This window comes from Primulina eburnea, chromosome 4 (assembly GCF_022965805.1).
Source record: "Primulina eburnea isolate SZY01 chromosome 4, ASM2296580v1, whole genome shotgun sequence".
Lineage (NCBI taxonomy): Eukaryota > Viridiplantae > Streptophyta > Magnoliopsida > Lamiales > Gesneriaceae > Primulina > Primulina eburnea.
In genome coordinates, this window is record NC_133104.1 from 38,610,918 (window position 1) to 38,626,023 (window position 15,106).

General features: G+C 35.2%; 1 long non-coding RNA gene, 1 other non-coding gene and 1 pseudogene across 2 annotated transcripts; all 3 read left to right on the top strand.

Annotated features, from left to right (window-relative positions):
• Positions 1-9,790: 9,790 nt before the first annotated feature.
• TRNAA-CGC (transfer RNA alanine (anticodon CGC)) lies at positions 9,791-9,863 on the top strand. Its single transcript has one exon. It is a non-coding gene; the product is annotated as a tRNA-Ala (tRNA).
• On the top strand, positions 9,842-11,203 carry LOC140831175 (uncharacterized). The gene is made up of 2 exons (XR_012117801.1): positions 9,842-10,422; positions 10,542-11,203. It is a non-coding gene; the product is annotated as an uncharacterized lncRNA (long non-coding RNA).
• A 6-nt stretch (positions 11,204-11,209) lies between these two features.
• Positions 11,210-15,007, top strand: LOC140830279 (uncharacterized; annotated as a pseudogene).
• The last annotated feature ends 99 nt before the right edge of the window (positions 15,008-15,106 follow it).

The window sequence follows — 15,106 nt, forward strand, 5'->3', positions numbered from 1 at the left end:
TTTTGGTGCTTTATATTAAAATTTTTTTGGTACAATTAAAGTATTGATTTATATATTTTTGGTATCAACTAAGAGTGATCAAAATTTTTTATTAACCGCTCGAACCGAATTGTACCGCACCGTTGTTCATAATATTTTATAGAAACCGCGATTAAAAATATTAATTATAAACCGCACCGCATGCGCGGTTCGGAATTTTTTTTTTGTCAAGAAACACATCAAACCACACCGCCTAAACCGCTTTTCATAATATTAGGGCTAGAATTATAATAATTTGTAAATAACATATTCAAATAAATAAGTCATCGTTCATTTTATCCCAACTCTCTTCAAAATTATTATCCTTACAAATAAAACTTATTTTTTCTTAATTATTTTTCATATTAGTCTTTTATTAAAATATTTATTTCTTTTGCTACAATATTTTATTTGAAGTTTGAAAGTAAAAAAAATAAGATAAAATAGTGTAAATGTCATTTTTGTTGTGAATGTGTTGATTTGTTAAATTATTAACTTTGTTTTGAATCTAGTTAACCGGCGCTTTTATTGCTAGGGCTCGATTATTCTTTTATCTATTTTGATATTTATATGCTTTGAACTATATTTTATATTTGAAGACAATATATTGTTGTTATTTTCAAATAAATTAGGATATATATTGTAATATTTTTCATTAAAAAACCGTAAACCGAAACCAACCGCTTGAAACCGTAAGCCTAATTTTTCATGTAAAACCGCGATTAATTTTTCAAAATACTAACCCAGATACATCTTGAACATTTTTTTGCCAAATTTATATATTTACAGAATAATACATGCTCTCGATATTATAATACGACCCTATTGTTATCTTTTTATCAATATCACGGAACACCAATAATTTTCAAGTTCTATTCATAATTTTTTTAGAACAAAATTTTCTTCAATTAAAACACACCAAATAAACAATTCCTCATCAAAATTTGAGTGAATCTCATGTGAGACCGTCTTACGGATTTTAATCTGTGAAACAAGTCAACCATAGTGTATATTTACAATAAAAAGTGATATCCTTAGCATATTTTTTCATGGATAACCCAAATAAGAGATCTATCTCACGAATACGACCGTGAAACCGTCTCACACAAGTTTTTGCCTCAAAATTTTTACTTACGCAATGTATTCCAAATTCAAAGGCTTAATCATGGGAAATTTCCATATCTTTATTTTTTATTTTTAAATACAGATCAGTCAGCAAATACACGAAAAATTAGTCAGTCCATGGTACAAATAAATAAAGCAAGATTTGATATCGTTTTCCGATAAATTTTTGGCAATCTCTCTTTTAGACCGATGCGTTGTATTAGGACAAAAGATTTTAGCAACTCGTGCTGAAACGGTCCAAGTGCTATATTTTATCTCCAAATTTAAAGAGTTCACACCAAAATTTCTTCATTTGCACAATTGTTCTATAGTAAAGTTGGTAAATTTGCTTATCGTACGGGTTAATTTATAATAAAAATTTAATTATCGTGGGGTCTAGAAATAAAGATTTGAACTTAAATTGATAAAGGTCCATTGACTCTCGAGTAGATAGATGCATTGGGAATTCAAAGATGAGTAGGTCTTTTGTGAGACAGTCTTACGAATCTTTATTTTTGAGACGGTCAATCCTACCGATATTCATAATGAAAAGTAATACTCTTAGTATAAAAATCTTAATAAAACTGATTATTTTTTTAAAAAAATTATTCATATGTAACATATAATATTAAATATCTTTAAAGAGGACCTCTTACTAATGACAAAAACTTGTGTGAGACGGTCTCATGGGTCGTATTTGTGAGACGAATCTCTTATTTGGGTCACCCATGAAAAAATATTACTTTTTATGTCCTCAAACATATGAGAGCTTAGTCACGTATTAAGGGATACAATAGTAAGAAAAAAATTGTCAACTTTCTCAATCCAACTTTCTCAATCCGTTCTTACAAACCATAATGCATGTTTTTTCTCATACTAAACTCCCTCAACTTTTATTTTCCACATTCTGCTTTTATTTTAGTTTCTCCATTTGTATTGATTTTGAACATATTGGAGTACGTACATTAAATTCAATTAGGTAATTTCAATTTTATGTCTAATTTATACGTAAAATCTTTATACACACGCGCGTAGTGTGTTTATCTCTCTTTAATTCTCTCTATATCAATGATATAGATCACATGTGTCAAGACATTTATAAAAATTTACGTGAGACGGTCTCCCAGATCGTATTTTGTGAGACAAATCTCTTATTTGAATCATCCTTGAAAAAATATTATTTTTTATGCTAATAGTATTATTTTTTATTATGAATATCGGTAAGATTGAGTCTTCTCACAAGTAAAGATTCGTGAGACCATCTCATAATAGATCTACTCCAAGACAAAACACGAACAATTTATCAATAAGATGTTGATTAATGATTGTGTTTAAAAATTCAATAAAAAGGGTCCACACACTCACATGCACCGTAACCACTACTCCTATAAACTCTTACTCCATGACTGAATAAACGACTCATTCTTTGTTCATCAAACAACAACACAAGCCCATATATATGTTTTTTTCCAAGAGGGATACACTAAAATTAAGAATGGGAAATTGCATCAATTCTTGCAAGAAAAGTACCCCACAAAAAGAGAAGAAACCCCGTGAAAAAGAGCCGAATCGCGATGAAAATATAGAGGCCAAGAAGAGTGGGAAAACGAGCGTAAAAATAGTGCTGACAAAGGATGAATTGGAGTGGCTTCTGCTTGAGGTGAAAAACAAAGGAGGGAAAAGGCTTGAAGATGTTTTGAAAGAGATACAACGAAGTAGGGAAAATGGTTTGGTTTGGAGGCCTCGTTTGGATAGCATTATTGAAGAAATGCAAGAGGATACGGAATAACGGAGATATACATACATACATACATACATACATAGACGAGTTGAGTTATTTTACTTCTTGTCCATTTTAGTTATTATATTTTTATGTCCACTTTTCTTTTCTTTTTTTAGTGTTTTTTAAAAATTAAATCAATGATCAAATGAATCTGGCCGTTAAAGACTCAAAAAAAAAAAAAAAAAAAAAAAAGACTGGGATGGTCTGGCAAGTTGAAGATCAACGATCATATCTATCTCAATCATAAAAAAATTAATTACAAAAATAAAAGCATTAAAATCGGAAAATTAGATTTTTTTTAAAATAATGATAAATCACCAATGACCATTTTTTTAAAATCCAATCATTCTTCTATAAATTAGCTTCATTACACATTCAAAAACTCGCAATTTCTTCTATTTTTATTCCAACAATCAAAGTTTTTTACTCTTTCATTTTATTTTCTATCGAAATACAAAATAGATCTATGGAGAAATGATTATATCGACATTCTTTCACCAAATTCTTCTCAATTAAATTCTCATTATTCGTATTGAGTTTTACGTCCAACCAAACTCAATTATCTCAAAATCCTAATGAAGTCCCTACTCCAAACCAAAAAAGAAAGGGAAGAAGATTATTGTCGGCGATGGGGTTAACGTGTCACAAGGAAATATTGGAAAGATATCGAAGATGAACGTCTCACAAAAACATGGTGAAACATTTACACCCATCCGATATTTGACAATGATCAAAGCAATGTTAGTTTTTGGAGGATTGGTTTGGAATGAATATAATAATGAGTTGCCAAATGGATGTAAAGTATGTATACCGGACAACACGGGACAATAATTCACGGATGTTGCGAAACGAATGCTCGTTTTTCAAAATAAGTGTGTGAATAATTATCTCAAAGCTTGGTCCTACTATTGGATTGGGTCTTCTATCTGGGAAATGGTGGGCTTGGCAATGCTACACCATGGGCCAGGAGGATGGTGGTTGGGTCCAATTGGGAAACGTATAAGTACGAGAAGGACTCAAGGAGGAAAAAACAAGAAAAGAAAAGAGCATAGAGATACACGAGAGAAGGCATGAGAACTCACTGCACGATCAAGGATCAAAGCTTGACAGTAGAGTTGTAATCTTTCTGAATTTTTTCGAGTGTGTTGTAACTCAATCTTTCTTGGTTATTGAATAATACAAGGGTGGCTTTCTTCTCCGTGGATGTAGGCTGTGATACACAGCCGAACCACGTTATATCTTTGAGCCCTTAAAGATCACACACACAGCAACAATCGGAATCAACAAAACCATTGAAAAGAACTAACAAGTGGCGCCGTCTGTGGGAACAAATCAAGAACCTCACAAGAATCAATGGGATCGATGAAGAGTGAAATAGAAAAATTCACCGGCAAGAACGATTTCTCACTATGGAGAATCAAGATGCGAGCGGTATTAATCCAACAGGGCCTGGTTGAAGCTCTCAAGAGGAAGGAAGAAATGTCAACCACTATAAAAGACAGGGATGAAATTCTGGAAAAGGCACATAGTGCAATTATTCTCTGCCTGGGAGATAAACCTCTTCGAGAAGTGGCTAGGGAGAAATCAGCTGCTGCTGTATGGGGAAAGCTTGAAAGTCTATATATGACCAAGTCACTGGCAAATCGATTATACATGAAACAAAGATTATACTCGTTTAAGATCCCAGATGACTCCAATCTTGAAGATCAGATTGAAGGATACACAAAGATTGTAGATGATCTTGAGAACATCGAAGTGAAGCTCGAGGATGAAGATAAGGCTCTGATATTGTTAAATGCCCTCCCAAGATCCTATGAGAATTTTCGAGATGCAATGTTGTATGGAAGAGAACAAACGATTACCCTCGAAGAGGTTCAATCGGCGCTGAAATCCAAAGAGTTGCAGAAGAGAATTCAAGCTAATGGAGATAAACTTGGTGAGAGCCTAAATGTTAGAGGAAGGAATGAGAAGCGAGCACCAAGAACTTTCAAGAACCGATCAAGATCTCAAAGCCAAGGGAAACTTAAATGTTTCATATGCCATAAGGAGGGTCACTTCAAACGAAATTGCCCCGAGAGGAGGAAGAAACACATTGATAAATCTTCCGATACCGGGGAAGTGTCAATAGCTTACGACGGTTATGAATCCGCAGAAGTATTGGCAGTAACTGATGAAGGTCCAAGCGATGGGTGGATACTAGATTCGGGATGCTCTTTTCACATGTGCCCGGTAAAATCTTGGTTTGAAGATATCCAAGAATCAGAAAATGGTTCAGTCCTATTGGGGAACAATAAGGCCTGTAAAATCAAAGGAATAGGCTCAATAAGAATCAGGATGTATGATGGAGTGGATAGGCTTCTAAGAAATGTAAGATACGTACCCGAACTCAAAAGAAATTTGATATCACTGGGCACTTTGGACTCAAGTGGACATACATTTAAGTCTGAAAATGGACAGATGAAAGTTTTAAAGGGATCCATGGTAGTAATGAAAGCCATCAAAACAAACTCGTTATACTTCCTTGAAGGAGACACAATAGTTGGCGGGTCAGCTGTAGCACAACTGAATCAGGATAAAACCAAGATGTGGCACTTACGTCTTGGCCATGTAGGTGAAAAAGGATTAATGGAACTGGCAAAGCAGGGCCTTCTGTGCGGAGACAAAATTAATGAGCTTGACTTTTGCGAACAATGTGTTCTTGGAAAATCAAAGAAAATGAAGTTCTCTCAAGCCAAACACTCAACTACAAAGCCACTAGAGTACATTCACTCTGATTTATGGGGACCATCCAAAACAGAAACTCATGGAGGAGGCAAGTATTTCATGACAATCATTGACGACTACTCAAGAAGAGTTTGGATTTTCATTCTGAAAAGTAAAGATGAGGCAGCAACCAAATTCAAAGAATGGCTGCTGAAAGTTGAAAATAAATATTACAGAAAAGTGAAACACTTGAGAACAGATAATGGATTGGAATACCTATCAGAAAAATTCAATGAGCTATGTAAAGTAAGGGGTATCACAAGACACAAAACTGTGGCAGGGAACCCTCAACAAAATGGATTGGCAGAGAGGATGAACCGCACCCTATTGGAAAGGGTGAGATGCATGATTATTAACGCAGGTCTACCAAAACCATTTTGGGGAGAAACTTTATCAACAGCATGCTATCTAGTCAATAGATGCCCTTCAAGTGCAATTAATTTCAAAACTCCTATAGAGCTATGGAGTGGTAAGCCTGCAGACTACTCGATACTGAGAACATTCGGGTGTCTTGCATATGCTCACATTAGACAAGATAAGCTAGAACCAAGAGCCCTGAGATGCATATTCATTGGCTACCCCGAGGGAGTAAAAGGGTACAAAGTCTGGAACCTGGAAACAAAGGGGCCACGGTGTTTCAACTCAAGAGATGTAGTGTTTGATGAATCCAAAATGGGATACAAAGTTAAGGAAGACTGTTCTGAAGTGGAAAATTTGGGAGAAATGGAAACACAAGTTCAGGTGGAGCTACCAAGGGAAAATCAAACAGAAAGAATTATGGAAAGGGAGGAATCTGAGACTGATCTTCAAATAAAAGATGATAACTCTTATAATCTGGTACGAGACAGAGAGAAAAGGGAAATCAAACCTCCCCAAAGATATGGACAGGCTGACCTTGCCTGGTATGCTCTAAATGTTGCTGAATTAATAGAACAAACAGAACCCTCTTCCTACAAGGAGGCACTTGCCAGCAAACAGAGAGAAAAATGGGTTGAAGCAATGAATGAAGAAATGGACTCATTGATGAAAAACAACACTTGGCAACTTGTTGAGAAACCAAGGGAAAGAAAAACACTTGGATGTAAATGGATCTACAAGCTGAAAGAGTCAGCTCCCGGAGATGAGAAGTTTAAATACAAGGCTAGACTAGTTGCTAAGGGATATGCGCAACTAGAAGGAATAGACTTCAATGAAGTGTATTCTCCAGTCGTTAAGCACTGCTCAATAAGACTTCTATTGGCCCTAGTCACTCAACTCGATCTTGAATTGGAACAACTTGACGTGAAGACCGCTTTCCTACATGGTGACCTTGAGGAGACCATCTTTATGAATCAACCAGAGGGATATGTCAAACCAGAAAGTAAAGAGAAGGTGTGCCTATTGAAGAAGTCATTGTATGGGCTAAAACAAAGCCCTCGACAATGGAATAAGAGGTTTGACGAGTTCATGGAAAGCATAAATTTCTCAAGGAGCAACTATGATAGCTGTGTCTATATTAAGAGGGAAGGAGAACAAGTGCTGATATACCTTCTCCTATACGTAGACGACATACTCATAGCAAGCAGTCACAAGTCTGAGATAGTAAATCTTAAGGAAAAACTCAGCCGTGAGTTCGAAATGAAAAATCTAGGGGAAGCAAAACGGATATTAGGAATGGACATAACCAGAGATCGCCTGGAAAAGACTCTGAGATTAAGTCAGAGTGCATATCTTCGAAAGGTCCTAGTAAGGTTTAACATGCAGAACTCGAAAGTGGTTACCACTCCCATTGGACAACACCTGAGGCTATCTAATGAGCAGTCACCAAAGAATGAAAAGGAAGTGGAAGATATGCTGTCCAAACCATATGCTAGTGGGGTAGGGAGCATCATGTATGGCATGGTATGTAGTAGGCCGGACCTGGCATATGCTATAAATATAATTACCAGGTTTATGGCTAACCCGGGGCTACCTCATTGGGAGACTTTAAAGTGGACAATGAGATACATTAAAGGAACAGAAAATGTGGGGCTAGTATTCAAGAAACAAAGAGAAAACACATGCCCAATAACAGGATATGTAGATACTGATTACGCTGGGAATATAGATACTAGAAAGTCTATAACAGGATACATATTTACAATGTATGGGACTGCTATCAGTTGGAAGGCTGTTCTGCAGTCAGTGGTGGCGCTTTCCACGACAGAAGCCGAGTTTATAGCCGTTTCAGAGGCAATAAAGGAGGCAATGTGGCTAAGAGGGATTATATCTGAGCTTGGTGTAAAACAAGAACAAGTGACAGTTCATTGTGATAATCAAAGTGCCATACACTTGGCAAAACATCAAGTGTATCATGAGAGGTCCAAGCACATAGATGTAAAGCTACATTTTGTAAGGGATGTGACATCAAAAGGAGATATTATACTTGAGAAAATATCTACGGAACATAACCCAGCGGATATGTTAACAAAAGCACTGCCACATGCCAAGTTCAAGCACTGTCTGGAGTTGGTAAATGCAGTGGAGGCAGAGTAGTTTAAGAACTACTGGAGAATGAGCCAAACTTGGAGAAAAAGGTGGAGATTGTGAATAATTATCTCAAAGCTTGGTCCTACTATTGGATTGGGTCTTCTATCTGGGAAATGGTGGGCTTGGCAATGCTACACCATGGGCCAGGAGGAAGGTGGTTGGGTCCAATTGGGAAACGTATAAGTACGAGAAGGACTCAAGGAGGAAAAAACAAGAAAAGAGAAGAGCATAGAGATACACGAGAGAAGGCATGAGAACTCACTGCACGATCAAGGATCAAAGCTTGACAGTAGAGTTGTAATCTTTCTGAATTTTTTCGAGTGTGTTGTAACTCAATCTTTCTTGGTTATTGAATAATACAAGGGTGGCTTTCTTCTCCGTGGATGTAGGCTGTGATACACAGCCGAACCACGTTATATCTTTGAGCCCTTAAAGATCACACACACAGCAACAATCGGAATCAACAAAACCATTGAAAAGAACTAACAAAGTGAATTGGAAGCATTCAAACAATGTGAATCATCATTTGAGATGAATATATAAATTCTGATTTTTTTTTAAGAAAAATTGAAATTTAATAAATTCTTATATACACACACACACACACACACACACACACACACACACACACACACACACATATATATATATATATATATATATATTTATATATAAAATCAAAGGGAAAATTCTTAATGATCCAAATCTGAATGACATTCAATATGAGTATTATACGAAGATGTAAAAAAAATTTATTCGTAAACGATTCAGTTAGTAGTTTATTTGGTTCATAGTTGGTTACATTTAGTTGTTTGTATTTTTTTAATTGCATGTAAGTTTTTTTAATTATGTGTATTTTTAATTAAACTTTATTTTTGGGATTGTATTTTTATTCATGTTTTAATTATTTTGTTTTTAAAATATCAAATTATAAAAAAAAAATCACTTTTCATCATCATTTTTACAACATCATCTCTTAATTGTAGGACCATATAATGATGTTATCAACGCTGACGTCAATATAAGAGAATGTTATCAATTTTATCTCACAAACTTTGTCACATAATTGAATAAGGTGTTGGAAGATGAGAGTTTCATTTTTATTTTTTTTAATTCATTATATTATTATAAGAAAAAACTTTTTTAAAGAACATGAAACTAATAATAAGATTAATACTGAAGAGGCATAACTGAATACTGATTTTCAGGCAAGAAATGGGGAACAAAATTGTACCCCTCAACAAATAAAGGGGCATTAAAAAGAAAGAAGTATACCACAGGAAATCAAATATTTTATAGTACATATTTATTATTTATTTTACCATTTGGATTGCATTGGGAATTTTGTACAAAAAGTAAAAGCAGACCATAAAGCTCCTTTTTCTCTTCAATTATTGTCGAATATTGAATGGTTAATAGTGAATGTCCCCAATGATCGTTGTAAAATGAATATATTTGTGTTTTTCTTAAAAAAAAAAAATGGTCCGAACCAAATCAAATTATTATAATTGATATGTGGTTTAGTTAAAGTCAATAATTAAAATTTTAATCTTTATCTTCTAACAGTGTTTAAATGTTATAATATAATAAATAAAAAGCGAAGTTTTACGGATAGGGGGTGTAGCTCATATGGTAGAGCGCTCGCTTCGCATGCGAGAGGCACGGGGTTCGATTCCCCGCACCTCCATTGTTTTGCTTTGTTTACGCCATAATTTTCCATTTTGTCTTCCTCACGAACTCACATTCCTCGTCTACATTCTCTTGTTCTCCTCGTTCAACTCCCAAAATCCGTCCATTTATTTTTCTTCCGCATTCTCAAAATTTGTATCCAGAAAACCAATGCACACGACTCTTCAATTGTGCTGCTGTTTCTCCCCGTCACTACCTCTTCCCACCTTCCACCCACCTAAACACCACCACTGTTGCTTTCTTTTTCCCACAAAGAACAGCCTTCGTTTTCAAGTTTCCATCTTTCTGAGAACCTTGTTGCGGCACCTTAGAATTCGGAATCGTCGTCTGAGGGAGGGAAGTTGGTTTCTGAACTGTTGGATGATGAGTTGTTGGGTCGGGTTGCTGCCGCCAAGGACGCGGATGAGGTGCTGGATTTGATTGCGGAAGAGAGTCATAAAAATGGAGTTTTTTTAGTGCTTCTGATTGTCATTTGATTCTTTCTGCTGCGCTTGACCGTGGCAATGCTGAGTTGCCTCTCTCTGTTTTTTCCTCCACGCGCTCGAGCTTTTACTCTGGTATAATTTTGCATGATATTATAATTATGGGATTTGTGGAACTGTGGTGAAGAATGTTTATTTGACCTTTGTGGAGTAATGAGGTTGATATATATAAAAAAGATCTCGACTTCCAGAAGTTCTTTTATGAATACTGGTTTCTTAAGTGAAACTTATTGGGAGATATCTTGGTTAATTTGTTTTTCCCTCTATTTGTTGTAGAATGCATGCTTATGTGATGATTTGCGGTCACGTGCGTGCGGTGTGTTCATTCTTTTATTAGTTTTTTCTTGGGATTCAAATTATGTTCCCACCAAGTTAGTGAGCTTAAATAAGCAGAGAGGACCTATGAAAACGCTTGCATCCAACAAATGAAAACCATTATATTTTCTGATAAAAATTACAGAAATGTTATACACTGGTGCAATCAGAATAAGTATTGGAATGCCATTTCTTTGAAATGATTCCATCTATCCTCATGATTTTGAAGATTGAAATTTGCTTGTTGTTGATCATATTGATAAGTGAGAAATGGCAGACTGGTCTTTGTTCTTGAATTGAGTTTGTTGTGTTTTCCTAATGTGCATTCTGACAACTTTATGTATACTTGTACCTTCCTATTTCGAGGATCGTAATGAGTGCTGATGATACAATGACATGTGTATATGTTATATCTAAAATCGTTACTTGTCTGTAGCTTTCACATTTTGGGACTTGGATCAATCTACAAACCAAGAGAGAAGGACCCTATATGAAATTAGCCATTGGTGAATCAATTAGATCTTCAATTAGTCATATGTTGCCACAAATGGCAGTTTATGTTAGATCATTTAGAAATAGTTATCTTGTTGGTTTTAATGTGTGTAAATTCTCGATGGAACTGAATACATGTTTCTGATTTAAATTCTTAACCTTTTCTTGTTAACAACATTGAGTTTGAATATGCAGGTTCCTTTTGGAATGGTAGTTCGATGCCCAACTTGTATGATTGCCGCTGCTGTGGCTCAACCACAGCACAGTATTCAGGTAAGTGCATTTAATTTGTCTGTATGCTAAATCCAGTCATTATCCAATACTCTTAAAATATCTAGATTCTTTTTGGAAGTAATGCTGCATGAAATCAGTGTTGAATTTTTGTTTTGTCTGCTGATTTTGATGTCTGTGAAGGAGAACAAAGAACTCTTTTACTATATTTCATTAATTTCTATGATTACATTCACAATATAATGGATCAAAGATGACGACTGTGCTACTGTTAAACAAACTAAAGGTCTTTATTGAACAGTGTGATCCTACTTTGTGACTTTACCAGTTTGTCTGGTTACTTGTCCTTCAATTCCAGACGTAATTTAGCTCCTTTATGATTAAATTCACCAATAAAGCAAGTATGAATCAAGACTAGAGAGTATCTAAGTTTATTGGATATGTTCAATAAAGATAAGTTCACCGTCCCATTGAAATCATTTTTATCTGTACCAATTTCCAGTGTATATCCTTCCTTTGATGGTCTTTTTTTTACCATTGATATAAATATTTTTGCAATTACCTTGCAAAATAAGTCACCCCAATGCTTTTCTGTAGGTTGTTTACAGCCACAGATGAATAGACATCGTAGTGCCCCGAGATTTAGATTGAGCATAAATTGCCTGTTATTATGTGGAACTAGTTCACATAATAGGGTAATGAAAGTGTGATTATCTCGTATCATGATATTGTATGTTAGAGTCCTGTTATATGCTCCAGCTACCTCTCTTTTGGCTGAATAAAATGTTTTCTGTTGCTATATGTGGTCACATTAACTCGAAATCTTTTCAGATTGTGTCTTGTTCAAAGCGCCGCTGCCAGTTTGAGCTAGTTTCAGGAAACATCCTCACTATTGAATCAGAAGAAACATGGTAGGGTTACTTTAATTTTGATTTGTTTTCTTTTGTTTCATTGCCTTGTTTTCCTTTATATATACTTTCTTCTTGTCATCTTTACGATTTATGATATCAGTCATGTGCACAAACTATATGGTATTGAGTCGGTATATCAATCGTCACTGGCCAGAGACTTATTTTGTTTATTTTTTTCTCTGGTTGGTAATAGAATAATCAGAATGTAAATACATATGGTGTTGATCCTGGGATATTCGCTTTTTCTAAGGATCTTCTCCTACCGAACACGGCTTGGATGTTCCTGCACGGAAATGAGGGCTACAGTTCTTGCAGATACTAAAGCAAAACATTCCAGCAGCTGTTCATTCCATTGTGGTACATAATTTAATATTAAATATAATCACATTTTTGTTCAGACCTCTGATCATCGTTTTTTAGTTGATATTACAAGGTTCAATCCCAGTATTGTCCACTATTTCTCTCTTGCAGGTGGAGACTCCTTCTGGGTTGGCTAGAACTCACATGTTTGCTACTGAAACAGTTTATTTACCCACTCAGGAAGGTGAAAGAGTGACAATTGCCCTAGCAGCTCCGTCGAGTGTTTACCAAGAATTTGGCCTATTGAAATTGAGTTCAAGAGTGCCCAAATTCTACCCTGAGGAGCCTATGTGCCTGAAAAATTGCAGGGATTGCCAAGAATTTCGACTGTTGAGAGCCCCACAAAAAGATTCGGTCCCATCCATATTTAATCCATCTATATTATTTCCTGTTCTTGTGGTGCTGGCCACAGGAGATGCTGCCTCTGGAATAATAGATCCTAGCTTTCTGCAGTTGATATTGCTTGCCGCAATTTCTTCACTTGCAATTGGAGCAACTTTTAGTGGACTGTTTCTTCCATAACTTAACAAGGCAAGTCCGTAAGCTGATAGAAAGTTGGTGTAAGATCTTTTAGGAATTTTTTAAAAATCTTGTCGTATTTTCATATCAAACAAGAGCTTACTTTGGTCCTATAATCATTGTTGGGAGTAACTATGTATTATGTGTGGCAAAATCTTAGAAGATATGATGTTTGAGCTGCTGTACATCAATAATATTTGAGTTGTATCGCTTCAAACAGTGGAAAATGCTTGGTCCTATGATTATTAATGTTTTATGTTGTGATTCCAGCTATCTTAAAGATCAGTTGAGATAATGATCATTAGACAACAACTTCTGTCTCAGTACGATTTACTCGAGTCTCGGATAAGAGAGTTGAAGCAAGCTGTGGAAAATGAGGTACTACTCGTATTCTAATGATCGTATTTGTCATCAAATGTAGACAAAACTCTGCTGCAGTAATTATTTTCAAAATTTCGATTTAAGATTCATGAGAACCGATTTTTTTTAATTAAAATTAAAATCTGAGTAATTTGTATAGTGGACAAACTTTTTTTGTGCAACAATCCTGTCATTATGCAGAATCTGAAATGGCCATTTGATTCTATGATGAAATTTTTAAGTTTGTGTAAAAAAAGGTTTGGATGCTCCCACGAATGTGCCAATTAGAGAACAAAATTTATGCTGTTGGAGAACCTTCTTATCGGTAAGCTTTAAATCTTTCAGTATCACTTCTTAACTTTAGTACCAATTTTTTCTTTTTTATAATAAGACCGACAAGCTTCATTTTTGTTTGCTTAACTAGCATTTGCATTCTGCTTTTAGCGCTAGAAAAAGTAAAGTCGATAGGGTACGTGAAGGATTGGAAAGTTCTCTCAAGAATCGAATTGAGCTGATTGAAAGCTATGCTAGAGTATGTTATACATAAAAATTCTAAATATTAAAAAATCACTCGAAAATGATTGTGCTTTACAGTTTTTTTATTGTCTTTTCAGATTTCTTCGATGATAGAAATTGAAGTAGAACTGGATTTGGAAGTTCTTGCTGCCGAAACTGTCAGCAATGTGGTATGCACAAAATTAATAAAATATGGAGTAAATTCTCATTACAGACAAGTATCCACATTATCTATCTTCTGCAGGACAATGTTGCTGATCAAATAATGCTATTTATGGAGATTGAGAATCTTGAAGACCCGTGTCATTAAATATTTACCAATATTTATAACAAGCAAAAGTGCCCTCTATATGACCAATTTGTTTTTCATTTTATGTAGAAATGGAGACTTCAAGCTGAGGCAAACGATGAAGCTGAAAAGCTTCTTACCTCTGAACCTGTTTCTTCAGAAAGACAGACGTTGGATCTGTGGTCGATCAAGAACTTCGGGCATTATGTTAATGTTTTTCATGGATTACAATCCCGAGTGCAGTGGTGTTTGGCTTCTCGATCGAACAAAGCACTAGTTTTGTCAATTTAGACTCAGAAAAGTCATTCTCCATCTCGGCAGTCACATCACAGCCTTGTGAAGAAAACACAAAAAAGGTGCATGATTCTTTGAAGGAAAATGTGATTGCAACTTAAGCGGTTAATAGAATGTATACTTATTTATTATTGTTTAGTACTTTTGGATAGTATTTTTTTTGTGGACTCTGCTCTATAAAACTAAGTGTAATCCTGGTAAATTGAGTTATTGAGCTTCCGAAGTCGATGATTGTGTACTTTTAGAGAGTAATTTTGGAGAGCTGATACATTACAAGGTTCTTATGCTATTTGATATGTTTGTATGGTTGAAATGAGCAGACACATCATTAACTCGGTTAATATCATGGTAAATAAATAATACTTGCATGCGATTTATCCAAGTGTTGGATGGTGAAACATAAAGTTGATAGGAGAAAGCTTCTTTTTTTTATACAATGGAGGCTGGAGAATTTTTTTATCTAATCTAACTA